We start from the raw sequence: 11,751 nt of genomic DNA, 5'->3' as shown, positions 1-11,751 counted from the left end.
TGTACCCACACGTGCCAACCCTGTCTGGCCCCTGACACCACATTTCAGATGCAGCCGCCCAGCCCCTCCACTCAGGAGAAGCAGGACCATCCTCCCCAGGGAGAGAGTGCGGCCAGCGAGCACAGGACACCACTGTCCCCACCCCCAACCCGCCCAAACCACTCCCCTCTGGCCCAGGACCCTGCCAGCACTCCCTCCCTCCCTCCGGGGCCAGTTCTGACTCACAGGTCACTGGAAGGGCACAGCCTGGGGGAGGCTGGGTCCCCACCCACCCCTAGGGGTCCCTGCACTGGCCACGGCCCCTGCCCCACCTGGGAGCTGCGCATTCCTGTCTCCAGGCCCTCCCTGCCCTGGAGGCACCCTGGCTGGGCCCACAGGCTGGCCCAGACACACACCCACCACCCTCCCCCTCAGGACCCCATGCACCATTCTCACTGGAACACTCTCCACTGTGGGGAGGACAGGACTAGAGCCCAGCCCACTTCACAGATGAGCAAACTGAGAGGTTAGGTCAGGACCCAGGTTGCACAGCCAGGTTGCAGAGCAGCCGCCCTTCCCCCTTCTCACAAACACCCGGCCCTTCGCCCAAGGAGTGCCCAGTCCAGCAGGACAGGCCGATGCCAACCCCAGCGGGCCGTCGGGCCTGGGGGCAGCCAGGCCGGGGATCAGAGCCCTGGCTCATATCTCAGCCCTGCCTCTGGCTGACTGGCCATGGGGGGCGGCCAGGGGGCCGGGGGCACCTTTCTGAGCTGTAGCTCCTTTATCCACACCAGGGGTATCCACACTCGAGTGTGCTGAGCCCAGGAGATGCGGGGGGCGCTGGGTGAGCCAGGCTGCACCCCGAATCCTGCTCCCCGCCCACACACACAGCGGCAGCTCAATTATACCACCCCTCAAAAATGCAAAGAAGCCCGCGAGACCTCAATAAGGTAATGTTCTTCCCAAATAGTCTCAGAGATCCCACTGTTGGAATCTCACCAGACAAGCTCAGAAGGCCTCCAGGATCCGGAATTACAGCCTCCAGGTAAGTTCAGGTGGGCCCCGGGTCTGGAGGTACAGGTCCTGTGGTAGAAGGTGGCAGGAGGCGGGGGGCTCTCGAGTGCCAAGCACTGGGCCGGGGGCGGTGGTTCTGGGCTTTGTTCCTGTCGCGGCCTCATTGTCTTTATCTGCAAAATGGGGAGAAACGACCTTTCCCTCTTAATTCTTGGAAACGCCGGGAGGACAAAATAAGAACATGATTTGGGAAGGTCGAATTTCTCTGCACACGAAAAGTATTCTTTGGCGGGAACTTCCCTGGTGGTCCAGTGGTTAAGACTCCACGCTCCCAATGCAGGGGTCCAGGGTTCGATCCCTGGTCGGGGAACTGGATCCCACATGCCGCAACTAAGAGTTTGCATGCCACAACTAAGGAGCCGGCGAGCTGCAGCTAAGACCCAGTGCAACCAAATAAATAAATATTTTTAAAAAAGAAAAGTATTCTTTGGCAAAGTAACTGGGATTCAAATCCAGAGCTGTGGCTTTGGCTCAGCTGCCTGGGGGACACAACCCTCCAGGACTCTGTCCTTGTACAAAATGGGAACGAGAATCCTTGTCCTGCTGCAGCACTGCCACCCGCCCCACCAGCCGCCACCACCTCCTGACTGCTTCTCTGACGGCCGGACTGCACCCAGCCATAGCCAGCATCTCTGCTCGGTACCAGGGTCCCCCTCCCCCTCCCCCGCACTGGGTCTGTGAGGCGGGGCTGCGCTCAGCAGCATCCCTGGCCTCTACTCCCTAGAGGTTGGTAGCAATGCCTCCGCCCAGTTGTGACAACCAGCTTCCACCCAGGCCTTGCCAACTGCCCCCAGTTGAGAACCAGCGATCAGGATCCCAGACTCTCCTTTTTACCATCTCTGACTCCTTCCCCAGACTGCCATGGCTCAGGCCCAGCCCTGGTCCTGTTCAGGTCTTTATAAGCCAAGCCCACATGCAGCATGGGGCACCACATTTGGGAGGGAAGGAAGCAGGGGAAGAAGGAAGGAAGGGAGGGAGGGAGGGGGAGGGAGAGGGAGGGAGGGAGAAAGGAAGGAAGGGAGAGAGGAAGGAAGGGAGGGATGTGAGCATGAACGACCCACTTTGGGGTGACTTCATGGTGATGGGGAGGGAGTTCTCATTCGTCAGGCCCTCTGAGAGCTAGGTGCTACGCTGAGCACTGCAGGTGGCCACCTTCAGGCAGGATTCTGGGAGATTCTGTCGGCCGCCTGGCAGGATGACCCAAGGCCTCAGGAGCGCAACACTTCCCATCACCCCCAGACCTCCTCCGGGTCCTCCCTCCACCCCGGCCCAGCGGACAGGAGGTAGGGAGCAAGTTGGATCCAGGTTTTGTGGGACCTGAAGCTCATACAGACACAAAATTAGGTATGAAAGGGAACATTTATTTAAAGTGAGAAAAAAATGAAAACAAATTTAAATTCTGACAAAACGTACAAAATCTGGAAAAACAACAACCTATTTTTATTCATTAGCTGCCTGATCCAACACCATAATACTTTTCCTGGCACATTTTGGCCTCATCCTTTTCAGTCATCTCAGTGTATGACAATGCGACGTCACGTTTGAAAGAAGGAATAGAAATATAGTTGTCTTTCTTCCAGCAGGGCTGATTGAAATTCGTTTTGTCTTATTCAGAGTTGGGATGCGTAGAATGTGACCCCTGCCCACACATGCACTGCTTGCAGGACAGCTTAGTTTCTTGTGCCCTAAACAACAGTTCTGGTCAATTCCATTTCCTAAGATTCCCGTTTTTAAAAAGGAAACAATGCATGGCGCAAGTTTATCGTTGCATACAACGTACGATCGACCACATTTCCGTTCTGACGAGGTGTTAATGAGCATTGCATCACCTGTACAGTGGTGTGCGTCTGAGGACGACTAGCAGGGCCCACAGCTGGCTCCGGTCTGTACCCCTCGTGTCGTGTCCCCTCCGCCACCCGTGTGCTTGCAGCGCTGGACACTCAGGATGCGTTCACATCCCATATAGCGCTTGCCCTGCACCTTCTCGTCACGCTGCCAAAGGAATGTTTTGTGCCCGGGTCTTAAGTTATACAAGAGACTGAGTGATGACACACAGAGGTAAGGACCCTGAAACAAAAATTTGATGTTACTCATAGACGCCTAGAAATGAGAGGGCTGGCACACCCGGCAGGGACCCAGGAGGAGCAGGGGGAAGGCCTGGACCACAGCCCTAATTGGGATTCTCGCAGGAAAGGCAAGGCAGGGCAGGGGAACCGCTTGGGACTGGTTAGTTTAAATAATTCCAGCAGGCTCTGGGGCACAGGGGCTGTTCCTAGTCGTCTGGTACCTGGCCCTGGGGACCTGGGTGATCAGGACAGGGGAATACTTGCTTGGTGAGTGAGAGATAAGGAAAGAGGTGGTGCTGAGAATGGGCTCCAGGTCACAGGAGAGATGCAAACAACTTTATCTGCTAGTCTGTCCTCATGGCTAATGGATGCCAAGCAGATAAACACAGATGCTAGGAAAACACCAATCAAGGGAAGAGCTGGGACTTCCCTGGTGGCGCAGTGGTTAAGAATCCACCTGCCAATGCAGGGGACACGGGTTCGAGCCCTGGTCCGGGAAGATCCCACATGCCGCGGAGCAACTAAGCCCGTGCACCACAACTACTGAGCCTGTGCTCTAGAGCCTGCATGCTGCAACTACTGAAGCCCACGCGCCTAGAGCCCGTGCTCCGCAACAAGAGAAGCCACCGCAGTGAGAAGCCCGCGCACCGCAATGAAGAGTAGCCCCTGCTCGTCGCAACCAGAGAAAGCCTGTGCGCAGCAACGAAGACCCAACGCAGCCAAAAATAAATAAATAAATAAATTTTTTTTTAAAAAAGGGAGGAGCTGGCAGGGGGACCGACAGTGGGAGGAGGGTGAGCTGGGGGTGCTTATTCCTCTGGCTCCTCCACTTCCCCTGAATAAACTGTGCTCCTCTTCCCAAAACCACAGGTTCTCTCAGGCACCCAAAGACAGTTCACACATTAACACGTTAAAGACACAATGCAGGGATTCCCTGGTGGCGCAGTGGTTGAGAATCTGCCTGCCAATGCAGGGGACACGGGTTCGAGCCCTGGTCTGGGAAGATCCCACATGCCGCGGAGCAACTAGGCCCGTGCGCCACAACTACTGAGCCTGCGCGTCTGGAGCCTGTGCTCCGCAACAAGAGAGGCCGCGATAATGAGAGGCCCGCGCACCGCGATGAACAGTGGCCCCCGCTTGCCGCAACTAGAGAAAGCCCTCGCACAGAAATGAAGACCCAACACAGCCAAAAATAAATATTAAATAAATAAAAGACACAATGCAGGTGAGCATCTCAACAGATGCAGAAGAATTCGATAAAATTCCATTTCTGTTCTTAAGAAAGCATGTTAGCTGCTTCAGAGAAGGGAACTCTGTTAATCTGATAAAGGCTGTCTACCTAAAACCTCGAGTTAATGCGGAAGTGTTGAAAGCTGTCCCTTTGAGATCAGCAAGGAAACAAAGGTTCCCACTGGTATCGCTGTTCAATGTCAGCCTGGATGTGGCGGGCAGCACGGTGAGTCAGGTCAAGTTTGTAAAGAAAGAAACAAAACTGTCCTTATTCACAGGTGACATGGTCGCATGTGCAAGAGAATCTGAAAAATCTTCAGGGAAATTAGGATAATGAATAGAGAGTTCAGCAAAGTTGTTGGACCCAAAATCTATGTGCCATATTCAACTTTACTTCTGTATGCTAGCAACAATGTTGGAAAAATAAAATTTCATAATTAGACATTATTTATAACAGCATCAAAAATATCTATAGTCTAGGAATAATGTAGCAGATCACTATAAGGAAGATTCTAAGACACTGTCAGACACATTAAAAAAAAAAAGGTCTAAATAAATGGAGATAAGCATGTTCAAGGATTGGACGGCTCAATATAGAGCCTCCCCAAATTCACTCATTCTTACCATATTGATTTATAGAACCAAAGAAATTTCTATCCAAATCCCAACCAAGTTTTTGTGGAACTTAAAATACTGATTCCAAGATTAACATGGAAACACAGATTCAATTCAACACGTATTTACTGCTCCTGCCACTTGGGAGACAAGAGAATAAAATCAGCAAAGATCCTGTCTCATGCAGCTTGTGTTCCAATGGAACTGTCATTCAACACAGCACGTCAGCGAATTTCCCGGTGTGACCAGATAGTAGATGTTTGCTTTGGGGACACGAAGAGCAGGGCAGGTGAGGGGCACTGGGATGCTGGGGGCGGGAGGGAGGGAGGGAGGGCAGCCAGCAGATGGTGGCCGAAGGTGATGTTTGCAAGACACAAGCATGGCTGAAACACCAAATGATAAGAGGTGGGGTCTTGCTGTACCAGACATCAGGGCACATGATGGACCTTCATCATCAAGATGGTGTGGGGTTGGCACAGGGAAGACTAAGAAACGAGTGGGACAGAATAAAGACCCCCAAAACAGACCCTTGTCTATGCGGACATTTGATTTAAGACAAAGCTGGCAGGGGTTGGGGGGCGGTGTGCTCCTACCTAAAGCCATCCTCAAAAATCAATCCCAGGTGGAGTGAAGACTCCAACGTGAAAGGCGAAGCTACAAAGCCTTTGGAAGATAATACGGAATGTATTCATGACCTTGAAGTTGGAAAAGCTCCCTTAAGAAAGACACAAAAAGCGGTAACAATCAAAGGAAAATGTTGATAATTTCAGGTATATTAAACTGCCTGTACATCAAAAGACGCCTGTAAAAGAATAAAACCGAGCCGCAGGATGGGAGAAGACATTTGCAACACACAGAATGACGAAGCGCGAGTGTCTAGATTATATAAAGCGCTTCGGGGACTTCACAAAGGAGGAACTGATACAGACGGAGAAGTGCCTTAACAGTCAGGAAGATGCTGTTAGAGAACCCAGGCAGGGAGCCTGTCACAGCTACGCACTGCCCGTGGGCACACAGGTGCCTGTGGCCAAGGAGGGAACAGGGTGAGCTTGGCTGTCCAAGCTGCGGACACGCAAGCCAGGGGACCCAGCAATTCCGCTCCTGGGCAAATACTCCATGGAATGCAAGCTTGCGCACCTGCTCTCAGCAGCCTTGTTGACAGTCGCCAGAGACCAGGAACCAGCCAGGGGGCCGTCATCACTGGACTGGATGAAGGAGGTATGGCGAACTCCTGAGACGCCTGCCTGCAGCCCTGAGCATGCAGGAACCAGAGCTCCTCCGGGCAGGGACGCGTCTCCCCAACGGGGTATGTCGTGACATTGGTGGCGGGGAAAAGTTGCGAGGAATACACGCAGTGTGAGTCCACGCGTACAAAGTACAAACCAAACCCTATTGTTTAGGGACGCGATCAATGTTGTAAAGAAATGCAAGGGACTGATGACAGTAAACATAGGAGAGCGATTACCTTACCGCTAAGGAGGAGGAAGTCTGGGGAGGGAGGGGTCCCCGGGCTCACTCGTGCCGGGTGGCTTAACCTGGCCGGAGCCAGCATCGCACCTGCCTGGGCAGGAGGGGCTCCAGGGCACGTCACCATGGCGGTTTAGAAATCACTTTCGTGGGACTTCCCTGGCGCTTCCGCGCTTCCCCTGCAGGGGGCATGGGTTCCATCCCTGGTGGGGAGCTAAAGTCCCACATGCCGCGCAGTGCCTCCTGGGAGGCAGGAATCAAGTCGTGAGTGGAAAACGCGCTCTCCTAACGCCTGGTCTAGGATCCACGCTCAGGGAGGCCGGGTCACTCAGTGGTGGGACAGCTCATTGTCAGCACCGCCTGGTGACCGCCCAGCAGAGCACTGCACGCACCTGCCCTAGAAGGCGCACGCCCTCACACCTCCCAAAGGCAGAGACTCTAGTTGTTTGTTTGCCACTGTGTCCCCGGCCCCCAAAACAGCCCCTGACCCACGGTGAGGGCTCGGCAGTACTTGCTTAGTGGACGAATGAACCTCTGGCTTTGACAAATACCATAGCAATTGACCTTAGGGGTCGGAGGGCAGGATGAGAGGAAGGAGAATCATCGTGTCCCGGGCTAGATCAGCTGACATGAGTTCGAATCCTGGCTCTGCCACTTTCTAGCTGTCTGACCTTGGACAAGTGACCTCACCACTCCAAACCGTAATTTTCTCCTCTGTAAATGGGGGTGTTTACGGGACACTTCCTAGCAGAAAGCCAGGCACCCACACAACCCTCGCTAGGCATAGAGGTCCTCACTCCCTCCCTTGAGAGCAGGAGGCCCAGCTGTGCTGTCCCCATCAGATGGCTGCTGCAGTCCCAGAAGCGTGTGACCTTCTCGAGTCACGCACCTGTCACTCTTGTCATCAGAAAAGGTGTTCTTTCCCCCCACCAAGTGCAACCACCCATTGAGATGGGGCCCTGGGAACTGGGCCACTTAGGGAAGCGCTCAGGTGGCCAGGGGGAGGCGGGGGGGGGGCAGTGCCACGGGCACTAAGCACAAGTCTCGAGGCAGAGTCCTGGCCACGGCGAGGGGCTGGGCCCAGAGCCAATTTAACTGCACCTCAGCAGGCGTTGCAAAGTTGGAGTCACACAAAAAGTACCTGAGTGCACGTCTCTTTGGGGGAGGCTGGAGCGCGGAGGAGGATGAACTCTTACAAAAACGTCAACTTTTTAAAATGCTTTTCCTTGCCAAGTTTCAGCCTGGTGGGAGTTTCATGTCGGAACCACTAAGTAGGAGTTGATAACGGACAGGTTAATCATCCTCATGCAGGGGTGCAGTGCTGAGCGATGATCCAGGCACCCAGGTGAGGTGCTTCCCGGGGCTGCCAGCGCAGGAGACCCCAGGGAGAGCAAAGGGCACAGGAGCAGGGGGTGGGAGAAAGCGGGGGGGGGTCCCTATGTCCCCACCACAGTACACACCTGGGTGGGAGAGGCTTCAGGCCAGCCCCCATCCCCTTGGGACCAGGATGCCAGAGTCTGCAGAAACACTGGGGGTGGGGGGACTTCCCTGGTGGCGCAGTGGTTAAGAATCCGCCTGCCAATGCAGGGGACACGGGTTCGAGCCCTGGTCCGGGAAGATCCTACATGCCGCGGAGCAACTAAGCCCACGAGCCACAACTACTGAAGCCCGCATGCCCTAGAGCCAGAGGGCCGCAACTACTGAGCCCATGCACTGCAAGTACTGAAGCCCGCGTGCTAGAGCCCGTGCTCTGCAACAAGAGAAGCCGCCACAATGAGAATCCCGTGCACCGCAAGGAAGAGTAGCCCCTCCTCTCGTCGCAAATAGAGAAAGCCCGCACGCAGCAACAAAGACCCAACACAGCCCAAAAATAAAAATAAATAAAAAATTAAGAAATTTAAAAAAAGAAACACTGGGGGGCAGAGGGGAGTGGGGAGCTGTCTGGAGCCTGGCAAGAGTTTTGAGCTGCCTTCTCTCCCCCAACCCCCAGCCCCAGCCCCCTTCATCAGCCAGCACATCCTGATGGCTGATGTCTCCCCCAAGACTGTTCTGGATCTGAAGTGGGTATGAGACCTTCACCATCTATTCCTTTGCCCATCATCACCAAGGGCTTTGTGACACCTTGTTTTGAAGAAAAGGCAGCATATTCTAGGACCAGTCTGGGAACAAGGGAAGAATTCATCATGCCTCCCTCCATCCTTCCATCCATCCACCCATCCATCCATCCATCCACCCATCCCTCCATCTATCTATCCATCCATCCATCCATTCATCATCCATCACTCCATCCCTCCACCCATCCATCCATCCATCCATCCCTCCATCCATCTATCCATCCATCCATTCATCATCCATCCTTCCATCCCTCCATCCACTTACACATCTACCCATCCATCTATTCATACATCCATCATCTATCCATCTATCCATCCATTCTACACACCTTCATTGAGCATCAGCTCTGAGACCAGCCCTGTGTTGGAGACAAGGATACAGGAAACACAGTCACTGCTCTCAGAGAACATATGGTCCAGGAGGGACGAAGACATGGACAGAAGCACAAGACAAAGACACAAAAGAAAGGCTGGCTCATGGCCCACATCCCGTGGGGACAACTGGAGTTATTGGTGTGATGAAGAGAAGATTTGAGGGAACTGGCAATTGTTGCCAAAACTGTTGGGTACCCACCATAATAGCTGGCAGGGGAAAAGGAGGACAAGAGACGGTGATGAACAGTAAAAATGTTACCAGGTCAGCAGATTATAAATCCCAGCGGCTGAAGGATTCTTGGGGCAGGGCACTGGAGGGTCTACTGGAAAGACAGGTGGTGTGATTGCTGCGTGGGTGCTTGGAACCGTGTTCAGGAGGCAGGTAGAGTTCACGTAATGGGTCACAAAGTGCTCTGGCCATAGGAGTAGGTGGCTGGGGTAGGTTGAAGGTCAAGTTCATCAGAGGAGAGCAGGTGGATGGATCACCCACCTGGAAATTGAAATCACTGAGGATGATAAGGGGAGAGAGTTAAGGAGGAATGCTGTCTTTGAAGGACAGGGGAGCACCCATTTTCAGTTAGAGCGAGGTCAAGGTTCAGACAAAAGGTCTAGGATATGGCGGTGTCATGGCTCAGAAGGGCACAGCTGGAGCGTTTGGGGGGTCAGGGGGCCATGGGGGAAGGGTCAGAGAAGGGATGTACAGAGCCGCACAGACAAGGCTGGCCTGGGAGACTTGAACGTGACGTACAGAGGGAGAAGCAGCACGACGAGGCAAGTCTCCAACAGCTAAGTCAGCCGGCCCTTAAACACTCTCGCTCCTGGAAGCTGACCCAGCCCGGACGACACGGCCCCCAAGGTGAGCGCTTTGCTTTGCTCAGGGAGGCGTCCCCCAAGCACAGCCTCCCTTTGCCTCAGCAGGCAATGGATGCAGCCAATTCCTGCGACACAGGTCGAGGGCTCCCCCAGCACTGTGTCTGTCTGTGGATGGACGCACCTGCGCCCTCACAGCAGGCAGGGAGGGGTTTCTGCTCCATGTGGAGTCCTCAGCATCCAGCCCGGGCCGGGCAGGGTGGGTGCCCTGAATTGAGGAAGAAGAAGTCGAGTCGGCAGCTGCTGAAAACCAACGTCCAACCTTGGGAAATAAGCCGAGGGGCAGAGACGGGCCTCACCTGGAGCACCTGTTCGGTGCCAGGCCTGCTCTGAGTGCAATTCACTCACTGAAAGGAAGAGTTCCTATTTTGACGTGTAGAACGCACACCGAGGAGTGTTTAAAAATGTGGGCACCCAATTGGAAGAACGGTGACAAGACACACACCTGTGCTCTGCCCCCTTCTGCCAGAGGGAAGGCATCTTGGAAGTCCTGCATTGAAGATGGGGCAGGCTGGGTCCCTGCATCACCACCTGCATGACAACTGCCTGCTGATTAGGAGCATCTGCCTTTCAGATTTGAACAGGAGGAAGAAGAAACATCTCTCCTCTGGGGGCCTTTATGCATTTTGTTGTACGTATTTTGTTATAGTAGTTAGCCTAATGTAACTAATAAACAGGATAAGTGCATTAACTGTTAATAGCCAAGCAGCTGGGAACTTGTGCTTCTGACTAAGATGGAGTAACAGGGACTGAATTTACCCTTTTGCCTGAAACAACTAAACAACTGGATAAAATATATGAAACAATGGCTCTCAAGATACTGGACATGAGGCAGGAAGGACAGCAAATCACCTTAATTCCAGGCACCTTAAACCCCTTTCTGGAATAACACAGGCTATGATTTAAAAGTAACTAAATATCATATTCAGCTGAGAAAAAGACTGAAATAATGCTATTTGCAGCAACATAGGTGAGCCTAGAGATGATCAAACTAAGTGAAATAAGACAGAGACAGACAAATATCATACGATATTACTTATATGTGGAATCTAAAAAAAAAATGATACAGGGACTTCCCTGGTGGCGCAGTGGTTAAGACTCTGAGCTCCCAATGCACGGGGCCCGGGTTCAATCCCTGGTCAGGGAACTAGATCTCACGTGCAACGGGGCAACTAAGAGTTTGCATGCCACAACTAAGGAGCCCGCCTGATGCAATTAAGACCCAGCGCAACCAAATAAATAAATAAATTTTTAAAAAATGATAATAAAAATTAAAAAAAATTTTAAATGATACAAATGAACTTATTTACAAAACAGAAATAGACTCACAGACATGGAAAATGAACTTATGGTTACCAAAGGGGAAAGAGGGGGGAGGGATAAATTGGGAGTTTGGGATTAACAGTTATACACTACTGTATATAAAATACATAAACAACAAAGACCTACTGTATAGCACAGGGAACTATAGTCAATATCTTGTAATAACCTATAATGGAAAAGAATCTGGAAAAGAATATATATATAACTAAAACACTTTGCTGTACACCTGAAACTAACACAACGTTATAAATCAACTATACTTCAATTTTATAAAAAGTAACTAAATATCAATTCCTGGGACTTCCGTGGCTGTCCAATGGTTAAGACTCCACACTTCCACTGTAGGGGGCACAGGTTCAATCCTGGGTCAGGAAACTAAGATCTAAGATCCCGCAAGCCGGCGCAGCACGGCCAAAAAAAAAAAAAAACAATTCCTCCCAAGGTGCCCAGGTTTCCTCCACTCCCTTCCTTTGCCCTCATCGACCCTCCACTTGGAATGCTCTCCTGTTACCTAAAAACTGGGTTTGCCTCTTAGTGGGTGTCAAGCCAAAACACACAATCAATTCAAGAAGTGGGAGAAGGATTTATTACTTGCAGTAAGTAAGGAGAACATCGAGGCTACTTCCCAAAGCAGTGTC

Source organism: Eubalaena glacialis, chromosome 5 (genome assembly GCF_028564815.1).
Source record: "Eubalaena glacialis isolate mEubGla1 chromosome 5, mEubGla1.1.hap2.+ XY, whole genome shotgun sequence".
In the NCBI taxonomy this organism is placed as follows: Eukaryota; Metazoa; Chordata; class Mammalia; order Artiodactyla; family Balaenidae; genus Eubalaena; species Eubalaena glacialis.
This window is presented reverse-complemented; position numbering follows the sequence as displayed.